Raw genomic sequence first — 19,334 nt, 5'->3', positions numbered from 1 at the left:
AAACGAAAGGAGAGAGGAAATCTTATCTCCAGGATTTGGCGTCAGTCAATAAGAAATCTTAAGTTGGAATACAAAGACCCAACGGTGAATAAATTGTTAGCAGTATTATTACACGTATCCATTCTGGGTAGATTTTTCACACAGAACCAAAGCAAACTATTTCTTCTACGGTGCTCTTCTATAAGGCACTATATTGGACCTAAACCCTGCAAGAGAACTAGGGGGCTTTCAAATCAATTTGTTTCAAAATCTCTGGGAGGATTTACTGCATCAGTTTTTCCACCATGATGTTCTGCACAGTGGCCACACAGTCATAGGCCTATACATTTGAGACTGGTGTTTGGTATAAAAAATGTAACGCACAGCCAAAAGAAATTAAAAACCACCTACCCCAGAAGAAAATATAACAGAGCCTGAGCAATGCAAGACAACCTGGTGTTACCTTTGGTTCTGGAAGAGGACTGTTCAGACCTTACCCCTCCTGGATATGTGTGTTTTGAGTGGAGCAGAACCATGACTTCTTGTCAATGAAGGATGTTGTTTTTTGCTTTTTTGAAAACCAGTCAGTAACTTGGTGGCTAATGAATACACTTAGGAGCCAGAACATATCATTGCTCTTTCTGGGTCAGGCCAGAGGTTTGATCTGAAGTCACTGACCTCCAAGATAAATGCCCAAGTCATTGGGTTATGATGCTCTAGTCCTCTGCTCCAGGTGCCTGCATCAGAACTTCTCATGGGATAGCTACCCCACTTTCAAGCCTAACACCTTGGCTTTCCACACTGCATGTGCACAGCATAAGTGCTGGGCTGAGGAGCCAGGCTCTGCTTCACTGAGCATTTCAGTAATACAAAACAAAGGAGCCTTGACAGTGACAAGCAAGAGCTCTTCACTGCTCAACAGTCAATAGCCTGATTGCTATCAGCATCAGTGAGTGATGGATCACCTAAGAAAGAGTATATTTTTCTTCTCCCACCTGAGAAATAGAAATAATAGAGCTTCTTTTCCTGGTATTCAGGGTATTAGGATAAACGCAGCCAGGTTGGGAAAATGCTTAGGAAGGTGGCTAGCCACACACACAATTAAAATGACTTTTGAAGCAGCAGCATCACCAAGATGCAGCTATAAAGCAGTATGCTGGCCAAGAGCTAGCCAAAAATCTATGGTAGCAGTTGCATTATGCATAAACAAGAACCTGCTGATCAATTAGCAGAGAATCAAGGAAGAATTGGTATAATCAGACTCCAAGGTCACAGAATATAAAATCTAATCTCTAAATTACCCTTTTCTAAAGACCGTATTTACCAATACTTCTAAATGATAGAAAGAATACCTTGTAGACATTCATTCAGGAGTCTAAAGTGAGAATAGAGCCCCAGTTTCCCTTTATAACAATTTTTTGCCAACGTAAACCCAATGATTTCAATAATATTACTCCTGATTTACCCTGGTGCAAAGATGATCAGGGCTTTAAAAGGGGAAATTGTCATATTACCATAGTTGTCAAGAAGAAAATGGAAAGCAGTTGGGAATTTTCCAATGAGAGATGCTTGCGTCAGAAGTTGTCAATCCTTTGAAACAGAAATATCTTACAGAAATACCATTTAATGAGCTGCCAATGAGCCACAGAAAGGATTTCTGTCAGAAATCTGCCTGACTTTTTGCCAGCTCATCTAAACAGTTGCTGGGAGGCCTGGGTTTCTTGGGCTTACAAATGTAGGATGGTTGTTCTGTGCAGCATCATAAATGTATGGCCGTTGGCCTTTCTGCACAAAGCTTGAAAGTCCTGAAAAGACCACATCTAGCTTGTCTTGAAGCTCACAGCTTCTGTAGAAGGTGTGTTGCTGCACATTTTTTCTGCAAATGATGGGAAACTGGAACCCTAGAATACCTTGTTACTGCAGCAAAAGAAAAGATCCTACTAGCTCTGTCTGCCAGACTCTCAAATTTTCACATTTTCTGAAGTAAGAGTACTTTCTGCTCCCCGCCCTGATGACAGCTTAAAGTTTAAAAACAGCAAATTTTTGCTTCTTGCTCCATAAAAAAACCCATTTGTCCTCTCTTTGCCACACTTTCCCTCGATTTCTGGCAAACTCAAGAAAACGGACCAACAATGCCAAACTCAAATACTTGGGTACTCCACTCAGTGTACAGCACTTAAACATACCTCCCTTGAATGGCAAAATATATACCAAATCATTCATATATATATATATAAATGTATATGTACGTACATATGTGTATCTATATTTATATGATGCATATGAGTATGCATATGTGTATATATGTCCATATACTATACACATATTCCTCCCAGGATCTTCTATATACTTCTATTTGTAAGTTTTCAGTTGAAATTTAGCTTGCTGCTGGATTTAGAGGAAGTAATCAAAGAAGGAAAAATGCAATCTAAGGTAGCACAATTTTTCCATCATTGCAGTCGTAATATTGAAAGAGGATGGCACTTCTCAGAAAGGAGACTTTAGGTGACCAATTGGTGGGTAGATCTATGGTCTAATCATCCACCAGATATAAGACTGAGGGCTATTTCTCCTGTATATTTCACACACCTACACAGACTGAGGCTTTGTCTCCCACACATTTCACATGCCTACACATAGAGGTTTCTGTCTTCCGTGGGTCCTTTGTCCCCCAGACAGTACACTTACAAGCACTCTTGGGTGAGGCTGTTGCTAAATGATCCAGACAGTGCTGCAGTGCAGGAGTTAATTTCCTCATTTATGGCTATAGTCCGTCATTCAGGGATTTAAATGTGCATTGTTCAATAGCTGTGATGTGCTATTTAATTTCCAAAGTAGGTGCATATCAGTGTTAGGTAAATTGATCCCTTTATCACCTAATTTGCAGTACCTCAATGAGATATTTCGAGGCTTAATTGATAAGTGCTTTAAAATGCATTCACGTCCTTTGGAAAGGGTAGAGCGGGTGATAATATATGATCAGGATAAGTATTTACAAGGACTCAGAATGGCAACTTGGGTTTTGTTGATGCTCAGCTGTAATTCATGTGTGACCTCTGCCAGGTCTCTGCTGAGAAAGATGCCAGGCCACAGTCTCTCACTTGGGTTGTATTGTCCGTAAGAGGCAGAATAACTGAGCTGCAGCTACATAGCACTGACACGAGAAAGTGCAGCAATTGAAAACAACACCCCAAAGCAGTGTATTTAAAGCTATTAAACAGCATGGGGCCCAAGAATAGATGCTCACCCCAAAGAATTTAAATAACTACAGCCATGACATGCTGAAATGTGCAAACCTTTAGACAAAAACATGACTGAGGAGGCTGACATTCAAAACCCTTCACGAGCAGCACCAGATCTGCATGAGTCACCGAATGACTGGAGTGAAGTTGCCCAGCCCCCATGTCAAGCGCAGCAGAGGAGTCCAAGGGAATTACAAGTGAGTTGCGGCTTTCCAGCAGGGAGGAAACAGCTGGCGAAGCAGTTTTGGAGCTGGGAAAGGTTTCCAAAGCCATCTCTGAAATGCATTGAAACTGGCATTCCCACTGAGGTGTGACTGCAGCCAAAGTGCAATTTTCCAGGATCTTGGACAGAAACAGTAAATTAGAGTTAAGGTTACATTTTAAAGACCTTTTGGGGGTGGGGGGCTTGCCATTCCTCAAACCTGGAGTGACAGTGCTGTGTAAGAAAAGGTGGGGAATCTCCCTAATGTGGAAGAGCATTACATTAAAATAATGCAAAGTAGAAAAGAGAAATGCTGAAAACAGCTTTAGTATGCCAGAAATAAGATCACCAGCTGCTGGCCCAGGGGGTATTTTCCTTGTCTGATTTGGATGAGCACCGTTCTGCAGGAAAAACAGCAGATGATCCTGCGATGAAAGATCATCTCAAAGGCCCTGCTCACAGCTGAGCTGAAACAAGGGGGCGCAAGCAAACTTTTCTTTGTTGTGGAACTTCTTGATTTGAGTGTATGGCCCAGCAACCTCAATTTGGGTGGTGGCTGGTGGCTTTTTAACACACTGGCTTTCTTCTTGTGTACTTCATTATATGAAGATGAAAAGAGAGTAACATAAAAAGGCTTTAATACCTGAAAACCTGTCTAAGCATACCAGTTAGGATAATAAGAAGGTATCTTTTCTTTCCACAGCCTTAGTCATGAGAGCCATGGGATATAGACTAGAAAAAAGCAGCGCAGCTATTAATACTCTAACGTTCATAAACCAGCATAAATTGCTGATACCTACAATCCTACACACCTTCATGAGACTTCTCTTTTTCTTTATCATAAATAAATACTAGAGACTGTATCAGCTGCTCTGCTAATGTGCAGGACTGTCCTTTGTCCCAAAACCTAGGACTTTGTACCATGTAGACCAGGCAACTTTCTACATTGGCTCAGTGCTTTGAGAAAAGCTCAGGCTGGCCTTGGAAAAGGCATGAAATCCTTTATGTTAGTTAACAACTGAGGAACTCCAGGGAGGAAGGTATCTTTTATTTCTTTTGGGACAAAAGGGATAATTTTAATGAACAATAATGCCCTATAGTAAAACACTAGTGGAGACCTACCAATTGTGATTTCAGCCCATGTCACTTGGCTGATAGCAGCACATGGTCACAGTGGGATACCACTGAGCAGAGTCTCTTGTTAATGCTAATGGAGAAATTTATTTTGCAGTTCAGGCCTGAGACAGCAGCACCTTGCATTTCCTCCAGTCTTGAGATGATTAACTACAGACCTCTGAAGTTCTTTATACTCCACCTGTGAGACAGTATAGTGTGACATGTCTGGCAAGTCCATATACCTGGCAGGACAGCAGCTGACAGCAGCTGGAGACTTTGACTTCAGTGGAGGAGTCTTCGAGCATAAGGCCTCCTGCCGTGGCACCCTTCCCCAGTGCCAAGCTCAGCTGGATGACGGATCAGATGAAGCTGGGCCGGCCCGTTACAGCGGGGGCACACAGGGGTGCATAGCTGGGCACAGGCTCTGATGCTGCACTGCAGTGCGTGAAGTACCAACCTAATCTGAGAAGTGAGTACAAGTTGTCAGAGAGCTGTGCAGGTTTCAGTCAGGTGTGTGACGTTTACAGGCTTTTTGGTCAGAATAGCGGGATAAACTCTAATTTCAAGTAATAGATATTTTCAAAAAATATTCTAAATTTCATGTGCTTAGAAATAGCAATTGAAAAATTAATAGGCCTATTCACACAGGAGGGAAGATGTATCTTTTTCTGAAGAATGAAATTCTTTTGGCGAAGGTTCTAATTTCTATATATGCCCATGATATGACTCCTATAGAAGACATGACTGAGAGTAAAAATAACTCATGAGCGTCTCCTGCAAATGTCTCAGTGCCCACAGTCTGTCCCTTAGCTGGGTAGGGAAAGGAAAAGAAAGAAGGAAAAACTATCATGCTTTACAGCACTTGCAAACTTCTAGGTCTGGGCTGGACAGCATAGAGTAAACAAAGCCTGAGTCATACCTTATAATCTATTTTGTTTCTGTCCATAACGTCTGAAAGATAAGGACAGAAAAGGGCATGTAATAGTTGCCTCACTCAATAAGTCCCATCTGTCGCTTGTATCGAGTGAGATAACAGAACCAGGGAAGAAGCTGCCGATGCCTGTCCAGTGAGAAACAACTTCTCTCCCCAACATATTTTGTCATGGCAGATGACCCCACGCTGCTTTGATAGCAGCTGGTTGTGCCCAGCTGCAGCCCAGCATCATCTTGCCATGATGGTATCAGGTATCAGAAAGGGCAGGTGAGCTTGATGAGAGCTCGCACAAGCTTGTTCCAAAACTGCATCAGTTTGCAGGGAAAGGCCTGCTGAGAAATATGAACTTGGCGATGGAGGAGGGGACCATGGGGAACTACAGACATAATGGGCACTCTGAGAGGTCAGCACTGGGGAAGACAGGAGGAAGGACAGCTGCCAAGGATAGCCACCAGCAATGAGAACAGCGAGGACCAGCACAAAGCATGGATGAAGGGGATTGTGAGCCTAAGGAGTGGGTGGCAGCTGTGAAAAAATTCTGCCCAGGTGAAGATATGAAAGGAAGACAATCTTGAAAGGACAGCTGCTGGGAGCAATACTGAGGGAACAAAGAGAGGAAGAGGATGGCTGTTATGGTGGACACCAACAAGGGAAGTTAACTTGAAGGGTTGCTTCAACGGAAGGTTTCCTCTTGGAGGGCAAACTAAGGAAGAACATGAAGTCACAAGAAAGAAGATAAAGCAAGGATGAGAATGACTAATCCCTCAGCAAGGGATGAGAATAATTGAGCACACAGAAATGGTGAAGGTAAGGCAAGATTTCCCAACAAATTACTACAGTTACGAACAGACCTTCCCAAGAGGCACATGTGGCTTTCTCCCCCTTTGTGTATCAGATGAAGTCCTTTGGACTTCATGGGAAGAAAGAAGATGAAAGCTTATTGCTTGTATTACTCATCATGGATGTCACAGCTGGTGGGAGTAATGACCATTTCTTTGTGTGGGAGCCAGGGACGCTGCCTGTGCTCTTCCCTTGCCAGCCTGGGGCATTACTTTGCACTAGAGGGTAGGCTTCTCTGCTGTTTTGCTCCTAAGAGAAATGGCACTGAAAACTTCCTCTTTCATCTGTGGTTTTATGGATAACTCTCCTGCTAGATTTTACAAATCCAACTTTTTTCTGCAACGGGTAAAATTTATTTTACATGCAGTAATCCAGGGGCTGCATGCAGAAGAACATCTCCATGCCCTTGAACAGCACTGCCCTTTGTTGTGTGCAGACAGGTAGCTGCACATCCCTTACCCACTCCTGGGCAATGTTTACCTTGCAACTGTAAAATGAAACAGAAGCAGTGTGGAAAGTCTTTATGGAGTCCAAATCACACTGGGAACAGCCTACTGCATGCACTCTTACGTGCAGAAAATCTGTCTTTACAGGATAGTAAGAACAAAGAGGAAATGCTGATTTTTGAAAATATTTTCCACCCTACATCATAACTAAATATTTAAATATCATAATTCTTTGTAAATGAGAAGTTTCAACTATTTTCAGCTCATGAATCGTTTCAGTGTCCCCACAGCAAAACGTTCTAGTGTGATGTGTTTACACAAATTGGTCTTGCCTCCTTTTTTTCTCACCCCTCAGAAAAAAGTTACCTACATTAAAACGTATTACCCTGCAGTGGTTTGCTATGTCATGAGAGTCATATTCAAGTTCCACCCCCCCTGAATAAGTGGTATTTTCCATGGTATACTCCATATAGCCATATTCCATTGGATCTCATAACACAACAACGTGCTTAGGTAGAAGGAAAAATGAATAATATTTTTGGATAGGTAATCTGGCCTGGGACCCTGGATCTCATGGCTACATTTATACTTGTAAACGAACTGGGCCAAAGTTACTGTCTGTTACTGAGACCAACAGACACAGAATGGCATACAAGCATGCTGTTAAACTCTCTTATCTTCAAAACAGGATAACCACACACTGACTGCCTACTAGGGATGGTCCCTGGCCAATGTACTTGTTCTGGAAAAGTGCTAATTGGCTCAAGCCAAAGTCATGCCAAGAAATATTTTTTACAATTTTATGATACAGACAATAGCATTTTAATGTCTGGGAACATTCCTGGCAGCTGCTTAATTTATTAGTATAGGACCATATGCAGCCCCAAATTGCAATTCCTTTAAGACAGCATTCCACATTATGCAGTTTAAGGCTGAAGGGATATATTGTTTAGATTTTCCCTGAGAAACAATTCAAAAATGTTGAAGTAATGGATATTTTTCTCATAGAGAACACTGATTCTGCAGATGCTGCACTTTTTCATTGAAATTCATGAATGAGCAACTCGTACTTAACGAGACCCAAATTTTAATTGAACAATGAATTCTTTAGGCCTTTTTCTACATCAGCTTTGTTACAGCTCTTTTTTTTTTTTTTTAGCATTTCATAAATAATCATTCTCAATACTTCTGTGAGTAGAGAGTAGTATTTCATAAGTGGGAGAATGAGTTTCAATGAGATCAAAGTAAGAAACATGCAGTGTTGTGCAGGCTAACTCCTACTTAGCCAGATAGCAGCTCTTCTACTGATAAGATTCTAGGACCAAAACTTAAAACACCACCATCCCAAAAAAATGAGAAGCATATCAAGAGAGACAAATATTTTTGGTGACTTGCCAAATATCATGCTGGGACTCTGGGTAGAAGTGGGACTACATTAAAATCTCTATGTGCCCTTCATCTTCCTTAATCACAAGTCTATCTCATTTTAGTTTATTCCCCTATTTCATTAAGGTCATGCTTCTGATTTACCACAACAAATAAGCAAGGATGCTGGGAGAAAAGAGGCAATTCCACTACGGAGTTCCAGCTCATTTCCAGGGCATGCTGCAGCCTACATGCAAGCAGAGCAGGAGCCCTATGGAAACTCCACTTGGTGATAATGTTGTAAAAGAATATCAGTACACATAGCAGTTAATTCTCAAGACTAAATAAAGTTGAGGGTAGCATACTTTTTGGTACCTCCTCAATTCTGAGTGAGTGACTTTGCAACACTAACTTTCCTTTAGCATGATTTTGTGCATGTAAAATAATTCACATTGGGGTGTGACTCTGTAAGAAGCGTTTGGCATACTAGTTCAGATTTCTTCTGTTAAGAAGGTGTGATTACTTAGGAATAAACTATGTGGCCAAAGGTTCTAAACAAAATAAAGTATATAAAATATAAATATATAAGCCTATATTAAAAAAAAAAAAAAGAAAGAATAAGACTAAGGTAAGGAAACCATGTTATCAAGTTGGTATATTGTCTGAACACACAGTAGAGCAGACAGCTAATGATTCAAAGGTTACTGGAGCAGGGATATCTCAACTAGATTTCTGATGTAATGAAAGTATGCATTTCATGTTTGAACTCTGAATAGCAGAGTTGATCATATAGCCCAAAATATCACTGACTTCCTATGAAGATTCTGAATCTTTGTCACAGCCTCTACCAGGACGTAACAGTTGTTTATTTTCTATTGCAAGTTGGTTATAGCACTCAGAAATAGCCATTTAGTGCTTAGAAAGAATTTTTCAGATTTGAGAGGTATATGAAGGTTGCTAAAATATTGCTGGGGATTTTTGCAGGCTTTTTAAAATTTTATTTCTATTTACATGGCTTTCACATTATACTGCCCAAAGGGGAGAAGAGAAGGGAAAAATCTGATGTGAATGAACTTTGCCTGCTGCTAGTGCATGGGAGAGCTCTGAATGCTCCATCTATTTTCAGAACCCAATAAATACAGATCGAGCAAACCAGGATTGGTTTTCTCAATACAATTTTCTTGTCTGTTTGTTTTTTTTTTTTTTTTCTTTTTTTTCCCCCCTTGGTAGAACCAAAAGGAAAGGTGACCTGAATTTGGATACTATTTTTTTCTCCAAACTCCCTATGTTCTGTAAAGAGGCTCAAAGTTAGTGATAGTTCCATGCAGGAACTCTTTGTCCATAAGTAATCTACCTCAATTTCACACCATCTAGCAGTGATCTAATTTACATACTGAGGATATGGAGAGAAAAGAAACACTCCCTGGAGGCTGTCAGAGCCAGTTAACCCTATATAGTGTGGGGTGGTTTGCACTGGCACACACACAGAAAATCCAGAAGCTCAAATGGTTGTGCAACTCTGTCAAAACTATCATCAGAAATGAATGATGTTGAATAACAGGGAGAGGTAAAGGGACGGAGTCAGCCACGAAGTGTCTATAGTTTTCCTTGTCATCATCTGTAGCCCTAAAAGGGGGACCCTGACCATGAAGGAAATCTTTCAAAGACAGGGAATGCTTTATTTTATTTAACACACACGCATGCACAAACACAGGTGTATAAGCAAAATGATTTATATTTTCCATTCAGCTGTATCAGAAATACATGTAATCATCTTGTTTTCCTCATTTTTATTGTTTCAGTTTCTTACATACCCTCCCTGCCATGCATCAGTGAGAGCTTTTCAATCTCATTTCTTCTACTCACTTTCTGTTCTGCTTCTTGCTGCCCTGAGTAGGTTTAACTACCTTCCTGCTTCCCAGATTCTCATTATCTTTCCATCTCTCTCCTTTCCACTACAGTTCCTCTTCCTTTTCCCAATGTTTCTGTCAGGGCTCCCAAAACATCTCTCTCCACTCACAATACTCCAGGCTCTCTTCCCCCATCACCTTCCTCAACCCATCACCCTTTATAGTCTCTTGTCTATTACCAGCTACTACTATACACAGCTGCACATTTATTTAAGATTGTAAATAGCTCCATTCCTTGCTGTTCCCAGTGCTTAAAAAAAAAGGAAAAAAAACTACCAACCTTTAATCCCTTTCCCCTTTCCCCCCTCCTGTCTCATCCTAGCGAAGAAATAAATTGCTTTAATTTTTTTGTTTGTTTGTTGGGTGGTTTTTGTTTGTTTAAGATCTAGTTTAGCAGTTAGCATGTGAGAGTCAGTGTATGTTTCTTGAGAGAAAACGACACTGAAGAAATGTTTTGTAGAAATGTTGTGTGTTCACCTTTGAAAGCAGCCAGCCCCGCTCAGCGTTCTCCTTCCTGGGAGTGGGAGTATATGCATCTACTGTGGTGAAAGCTCTGCCACCACACAAGTCTCTTCTCATCTGCTTCATGTTTTAGCGTGGGAAAGTGGGAGCTGGGGAAAGGAGAGATCTCTGTGACCATCGGGGCAGTCTCATGGGTTTTCTTGACTGCTGGCAGTAAGTGCAGAGTACGTGGAGAGCCGAGGCAGAGTGGTGGGCTGGTGTGACCACCATAGCCAGGGGCTACTGACTTCACATGGGTGAGACGAACTAGGCTGAGGGCTGCTTTGTTCAGTAGACTCTGATCTTTGCTCAGCCTAGCACTCTGTGTTACTGCTCATACCAATTTGGCTTGCACTGGCGTAAGTATTCACTACAAAATTAATGAAGTTGCTCTAGTACAACACCTTCCCCATTATTCAATACAATAAACTTTCCTGATCATGATATTTGGTGACTGACATATGCAACTAAATACTATTTGGCTCTTTTTGGCCTCCTATATTTGCAGTACTGCAGTTCAGTAAAATGTACTTTATTCCTCATGTTAGGGGACAGAATGAAGAGGCAGGACTGATTAATTTTTACAGGGACCTTATTAATTTTCAATACTTCAGCCAAGTCTTCTATCCCTTTTTCCTTCTTTGGCAGGATAATCTGAGGCTATTTCTCATCACATGCAAATCCCACCAACTCTCTGGAGACAACTCACAGAAAGCACAACAGCATCACTTTTGTGCTAATCCAAACCTTTTCCCGGAAGGGCTAAACATATTTTTTGGCAGATCAGCACTAGTCATTGTGCAGTTTTGCATTCTGTTGTCCTGTCCCTCTTCCTTGCCTTTTGGCAGATTGTCAGATATCATTAAGATGATCTTAGTGATGTAGCATTGTACATTTAGTTTTATTCTTTGCTTAAGAATAAAGTTGCAGCAGGACATAAGTTGTGCATGCAAGGGACTGAAGAGCATTAGCCTTTTCTTCTCCATTCAATCAAATTATATTTTTGTGTGTGTACCTGTGACATACAAATGTGAATGAATATACGTGCCAGCACCAAGGTGGAAGGACCCAGGGAATCCTAAGGTACCACCTGATCCTCCTGAATCTTTGGCTGTTTGTGCTAGGAAAGTCCTAAGAAATCTGCTAACGAGCTAGGTCACAATTTCAAGTAAACTAATCAATTTTCTGTGACACTGGTTTTATAGGAAAGTAACTCTACTTCTGTAGGGCTTACCTTCTTCAGAAACAGAAACCGATGAAACTTCCCATAGCATTAAGTATGCAATCTGACAGATCAGTCAGGATGGGTAGGAATGCTTCAAGTGAGAGCTATAGCTACTGGCTACTGTAATTAATTGTAGTAAATACATTTGCAGTTTATTGAAATAATGTTTCTTTAATTTAAATAATTTGCTTAAGCGTGAGTCTGGGAATTTTACAATTTAAATTCATTTTTAGCAAATATAAGAGCTCAAAAATATTCAGATGAAATGAAAGATTTCATTTTGAGGCAATACATTCCTTTCACTCTTGTATATTACACCATTTAAAACACACTTGGAAGTTTTCTAATAGAACTGAAGGAAAATATGAAAAAAGCTTTTTAAAATATGAAATTATTTGTTCAGAAAGTGTCAGAACAAAACGTTGCTTCATTTTCTGCTGTACTTTTAAAGTATTCTTCACCCTATCGAACAACTAAAAATCAAACTTGTATAGCTTCATGAAAGGTTTTAGCATTACAAAATCCGTATTGTTTTGCCCTCAAGCTCTCTATTATGAACATATTTGCGAGAGTCTGCCTCTTACTAGACAGAAGACTTCAGTTCTCTCCTGTCTAACCCACATCCATTTCCTCTGTAGAGGAGCTCAGTCTGTGCAAACTTTTCTTTTTGACTGCTAGTTAATTAGATACACATTTACAAACTTCTTGTTTGTCCCTGAATCTCATTACCCACATTACACTACAAGACCTTTATAATAGACTCAGTTCAAGGAGCTATACTCGTTGTCACCTTGCATACAGCACAACATCGCTGGCTCCTCATCAGCCTTCAAGTTTATTGGCAAATGAAGTGACCCTTACAATTAAACCATGACATTACAAAACGCTTTTGTCAAAGGGGATCTCTACCCCACCACTGTGCTCCCATGAAGGTCACAGACTCTGTTGTGTGGGCAGCTTCAAACACGACCTGAATACGGTTAAAGGACAATCCTTTCTACTGTGTAAAAAGCCTCAATCATATTCCCAAACCATGCTATAACCTTGAATAAAGAGGCTTTAGCATGGTTGAAGGCAGAATTCAGGTCCCTGCTACAGTGCAGAAATGGAGTCATGCTTTAATTGTATTGCAGGAATAAAGATATTGTAATTAGGTCCCTGGAATATATTTTTCTTTAGATATAGCTAAACATAAGGCCTTAAATCTCTCAAGGACATGAGATGTCATTCTATCTTTTTCAGTACTGGTATAAGACTAAAGAATTGTGAAAAATGAAGGGGGAAGGCATAAGAATGACTTCCACAGAAGTATATTGATTTACAGAAGTTGAGAAATTGACCCCAGCCTAGACGGTAAGGTTGTTTTATCCAACCAAACAGAATAAAGTGTTTTTTGGCAAAATAATTTTTCCTTAAGCTTTAAGATTAATGTTTGTCCTTTACCTTCAGACAACTACAGAAACAAACACATATAAATATGTATATATATACACACAAGCCCAGAAGATTTAACTTAAGCTATATCCTAGCTCTGTTAGTTGCTAGTAGAGAGGATTTGTCATCTTTGGACTCTGAAGAATCTGTTTTAATAAGTTTTTTTTTCAGATTTCCATAGTGTGTCCAGCTGGTCTCCCCACCTCAGGCTTTCACGCTCTAGCATAGTGGAATATCTCTTCCTTGACAGTTCTTCTTGATCCCTCTGTATCGCAACACAAAGACCACCCAGGACTTCTCCATGGCATCCACCACCTCAGCATCTGACCCAGCTGAGAAATAGACTCCAAGATCTTTATTTTTCTCTTGTAGAAAAGATACTGAAACAAAAATTAAAGGACTGTCCATGTGTCTATTTCAGAAGTCTTCACTCTTTCATAAGAACATTTTTGCAATTGCCTACCCAACAGAAAAAAATTCCAAGGAGCTATAAATCAAGTTATGCTCTATCCTTCTGGTTAATGATGGAATTTGTCTCACCTAACCTTAGCCATCTAGTAACTAAACATTTAGCTTAATCTAGTTGCCAGGCCTTTTGTTTTCACTAGAGGACAGATATATGAACTTTCTGGAAACTAGTCATCTCAGTAACCGAGACACTTATCTTAGGGTGGGAAGAAATGCCTTTTGGAGATGCCTTTCTCCCTGAAGCAACCACAGAGGAAGCTTGGATAACTAGCTTATACTAGATGCTTTTTTTTTAAGGCATCTCAGCTAGGCAAGCAGAACCCTGTCCTCAAGTCTGCAACCAGGCCCTTACTCTGAAACAAACTTTTCTCAGTCCTATCTCCATTAAAAGCTGAGCCCTAAAGAAGAACAAGAACCTTCTGACAGAAGCCAGAGCCTTGATGCTGTTTGTTTTGCACCAGAAATGCCACTTCCATGGAGCTAAAAATAGGAATGAACTTCCTACTCTCTTCCCCCTCCGCCAACACAGCAGTTAACAAAAAGATAGGCCAGTATAAAGAACAGCTAGAGCTTGAAAATCGAGAGATAGGATCTTCAGGAAGTCATGTTTTTAAAGAGTCACTTTTCTACTCATAAATGTATCCAATCCTTCATTTTTCTAAGATGTTTTTTAACCTGATTCTTTGTATTACTTCCCTACTTGCTACAAGTGTAATGGACTATCTCCTTTTCCTCTTTTCCATTTCACTTCTGATTTTTATTTTGATGTTGTAGACAAGTCACAGCTATGTGAATCTCTGGGATCCTGAGGTGTCTTTTTACTCCTTCCTTCAGGCAGCAAAATGCCTGGCAACTCTTGGTGTTCAGCCTCAGACTGTGAGGGAAGCATACCCTCCAGTTTGCCTAGAGTATAAACATGAAACAAAACATACTGGAGCCAATGCTGTCAAATAAACCCAACTGAGTCATAACCAGCTGTACTGTGCATTTCCACAGCAGGACCATGGAAAGACTTGAAATGGGCAAAACATGATGGGGACAAATCATTGCTGGCAGTCACGTATATGCTACCGCCTGCAGCTGCAGTAAGAGACATGCACTTCTGTGATTTTTCTCCCCCCTCCTCTAACCCAAACTAGTTAAGCTCTGAGGTGGCTGGCAGAAGTTTCCTATCTACTCTCCAGACTACAAAGTTGTCACATACGTTTCCTGAGAACATTGTAGGAAGACTTCTGGCAAGCCATCCAAAGACTCCCGTACATGCCAGCAGTCCAGATACCAACAGCACTACGCCTTAAGTGCCAAGAGAGAATCCATTCATCCAGCAGTGACTGTATCTGTTTGCAAATTCATTTCCTTGAATATATTCCCATTACCCAAAGAAAACAAATTCACTGAGAAATGTGCGCCCTGTAGATAATCCAAACAAAGCATGTTTTACAGATGGGAGATTAGCTAACAAAATCTGAGATAATGCTCTCTCAGCTCAGTGCTAGATTACTTGTGCATCCCCTTCTTACAAATTAACACAAGAAACAATTACAAGATTTAAAGTGTGCCGCCTTTTTTCCCCTCACACTGTCCTTGACAGATTTTGTAAACTGGCTCTTTGGTTGGTAAATCTGCACTGAGAGCATCATCCTTACTCGTACTCTCTCAGAAGCTGAGTATAAGTTTTTTAGTCAAGTCTTCTTTGCAGAGCTACTTATAGAATTGTAAAGCTCTTCACAGGAGGATACCTAGTTTAGCCATCAAAGCACTAACCTGACTGTCAAAAGGCTAGTCTCTATCTGAACACAAACTTGGATGCATCACTTGATCTTCTTGTGCCTCTATTTCCTTCCTGAGAACTGAAACTAATTTTACCTCTTAATACTCATTTCATTGATTTTTAAAACCAAACAAAGGTCTGACAGAAGTCAAAGAACTCTTTGCTGTCACACAAGGAAGTCTGCATTAAAAAACCCTACATCAAATATTTAACTTCCAGTTGATTAGCACTGCATCTTTGTAAAAAATGTCCAATCTTGATTTTAAAATTTAATTGAGAATCCAATATGCTAATAAGTAAGTAATGTCATTGTTTAGTTACCCCCCCAAAAAAACCCCATACCTCTTTTGTGATCTGAATTTCACTTATATTAACTTCGTGTCATCAGACCTCATCAAGTCCTTGGAAATATATTGCTGTTCTTTACTGTATCATACAGGCATGTATGTAAAGCATGAATAAATATTTCTTTTTTATAAGTAAACAGGTTAAGTATCTTAGAGTAGGACTGAGAGAAAAAGTCAATTGCATATTTGCTCACACGCCATCTAGTTTACCTGATGAGAAAAAGGGTATGGTAGCTTTGATTCCGTGTCTTCATAACAAGAGTGCTATACCTTACCCATCTGACTAGTAGTAAATACAACAGGCCACAATCCTGTCAAGAATATAAACACAGGCATACAATATCAGACCAATGGTCCACTCAGCCCACTGTATTTGCCATACTGGCTGAAAGAAAATGCTCAAAGTATAAAAATAAGGAACCTATACATGGTACTTCCTGAAATACTGTTTCAGCCTTCAACAGCTTGCAGCTACAAATTACCTAAGAAAAATGTAGTTTTATACATATGTAAAATTTCTCCTTCCATAAGCTTATCCTCTTCTTGAACCCATGCCGTCTTTTAGCTACCATAACTGCTGTGGCAAAGAATTGTCCAGCTAACCTCACATGTTGAGAAGAACCACCTTCTTGTGTTTGTTTTGAACCAGACACTTGGTGTTTTCATTTGATGCCCCCTAGGTCATGTGTTGGAAGATACTGAGCAAGCAACTGTACTCAAATTGTCTGTGATTTCATAGACATTTACTCTCATATCAATCAGCTGTCTCAGGCTGAACCAGCTGTCCTGTTTTCCAGGCTGAAGAATTCCAAGCTACTAAGTAGTTCCTTGTATGGAAGCCATTTGATGCTTTTCATCAGAGAAAGCCTCAATGACTTTTCATCTAACTTTTAGATGGCAAAAGTTAGGAGAGCCGAATACCACCTTTCATGTTCAGAGTTTCCAGCCCAGGTGAGTGCCTCATTGCATTATGGGGGGAGAGCTGCTGAGCAACAAAGTTTGAGCTTTAAATGGACAAGGCACATACAAATAGACAACAGGAGGCTTTGTTCATTGAGAAATTTTTAAGGTATACAATGGCAAGAGCTCTGGGAACAGATATGCAAACTGCTTCTATTTTTATTCATGACAGTGTGCATCTGTTTTTCCCCTAAGATGTCAGCAGTGGTGCAGTGCCATAAATGACAGCAGAATCAAGCTTATAAAGTTTATATTTTATAACCTTGCAAGAACATGCATGCAAGTCCCAATGCTATAAACATTTCTAGAAAGCATGCTTTGAAAAGCATTTGATCTCCCTAGCTCCTTCCCTCCAGCAGATAGCACTGTGTGATGCATACCTACAAAGTCCCATCAGCCAAGCCATTCCTTCCCTGGTGAAGACTTAACCACCAGTTGCCAGATAAGGATCCAGAAACTATTTTCTTTAAACACAACTATCCTGTCACAGACACAAAGAAGAAAGCAACTGTTTTTTCTTGATTTTCCTTTGAAACGAATGGGAGGAAAGAAACAAAGATAATTAGACTGTTTAACTTATTTAAATAGAAATTTTTCATTGCTGTAGTAAGTGACATATAAACAAAATCAGGCAAAAGGCCTAGCAAAAGACAAAAACTAGGATTATGCTATGGCAAAGCCAGAAGGTTATTAAATATACAGGCATTGTATATTCTAAAGATGCTGAACATTGGTCGATGTATCAAGTGATTTAATCTGTTCCTCTGGCTTCCAGCTGCCACTGTCTTTTCTGGACATGAATAAAGGAATGAGTTAGAAGCAGGCAAAGAAAGATCTCCAAGAGGTAGAAACATTTTGGAATATCACCTTCCCAAATGGAACAGGTTATAGAATAGGCTATAGAAATGGCCAAAGACACAGCTATATAAAATCTACTGGGTTGAGTCAGCTAGCTCCTGAAAAATAGGTCTGATCAGTCCTGCTTTAACTACACATTCTGGATGTAAACAAGCATACATAGTTATATTGGTATTCATCCCTTACTGAAATCCTCTCTCACTGTGTCTGTGGCCAAAAAAGCCCCCCAAAGCCGTTACCTGGATGCAGAATTTCTTTCTGCTACTTATTTTCCCCCTGTTTTCTTGCACATTAATCAAATCTCAGAACTGACTGTGACAGCTGGTATAAAGGATGAGAAGGTCTTTGAGAAGGAAAATATCTGGTGCACAGTGCCCTACACAAGCATTTTTTGGTAGACATTTTTTTCTTTTTAAGAAGAGGTACGCTATTTGATTACTGTAATCTAGTAAATGTGTGTCTTGGCCATGTTAAAAGATACAATTAATGTCTCGCTTTTCTGTTCAATGGCCTAAAGCATGCAGCTGCAGCAATATTTACTGAAGCTCAGGGGATAAATAGCACTGAAATTTTACCCAAGTGAATTCTGTTGTCAGATGCTATAGGTAAATAAACATTTTATTTCAATAGATTGCTGTATTAGTGCTTTATTAAATGGCACAAGATTTGTATTCTTGAGAGAGCTTGCAGATATTATGTGATTGAAAATTTATTAAAAAAAGTTTTAAAAAAATAAATAATGTGGGGAAAAGCTATCAACGCTGGCAATTTTTTAGCAAAACCTATATTTTTAATTAAGAAAATATTAAAATAATTCCTTTTCCAAAATGGGTTAGAAATAATTTACTGAGCCTTTCCCCCTGCCTCCAAATCCTTCAAATGAAATATCGCTCTAGAATTTTTTTTTTTTTTTTAAATAAACCAACGATAGTCTCTGCATTTTCCATATTGTTGAATTTCGAAGAAAGCGTCTGTTTGCCAGATGTTTAAGATACTGGAAATCACATATGCAAAAATGCATTGGTTCAGATGGAAAGCTTGGAATTTTCCAGGGACAAAATTCTCCAATTGCTGTTTTATTTTCATGCCAAGTGTATGTTCTCCCAATATAATCCTCTGATTAGGCCACATAAAATAGCCTTTAGTTTCTACTGCTTGTTGTCTTCCTTGCCCTACTAACAGCATTAGGTTTGCAGAGAAAAAGGCCTCAAGCTAATATAAATCAGTAAATTTCATTTCAAACCATTGTCCTTTATCTTTCCACACTAGGCATACACAACGAGGACAACTCAAAAGGCTGGTTAATTGCCTTAGGAATTGCAAGTTCAAAGTCCATCTCAGAGAACACAGCATTTCAGGAAGAAGAAAATCTATAGTTGAAAGGCAAGACTTTTTTGCAAACCCTTGACTATCCTGGCTGAGATTGCTCTTATGATCATTCTTCAGTTTACTCTTGCTGATGCACTGCTACTGCTGCTAGTGAGAGATGAAATTCTAACGTCATCCAGGGGTCTTATTCCACTGCCATGTACATTATTCTGTGCAGGTCCAGAAAATGGAGACTTAAAAATGCCAGAAACTTGCTTCAATTGGACACTCATGAAATCATAAAATAAATTGAGATTGGAAGGGACTTAAAGCCTCTAGTCCAACCCTCTGCTCAAAGCAGGGCTAATTTCAGAACCTAGATCAGGTTCTCCATGGCATTTGGCAGCTGAGTTATGAATATCTGCAAG

This window comes from Platalea leucorodia (genome assembly GCF_965183815.1).
Source record: "Platalea leucorodia genome assembly, chromosome: 1".
In the NCBI taxonomy this organism is placed as follows: Eukaryota; Metazoa; Chordata; class Aves; order Pelecaniformes; family Threskiornithidae; genus Platalea; species Platalea leucorodia.
The sequence above is the reverse complement of the archived record's forward strand: the minus strand, read 5'-3'. Positions refer to the sequence as shown.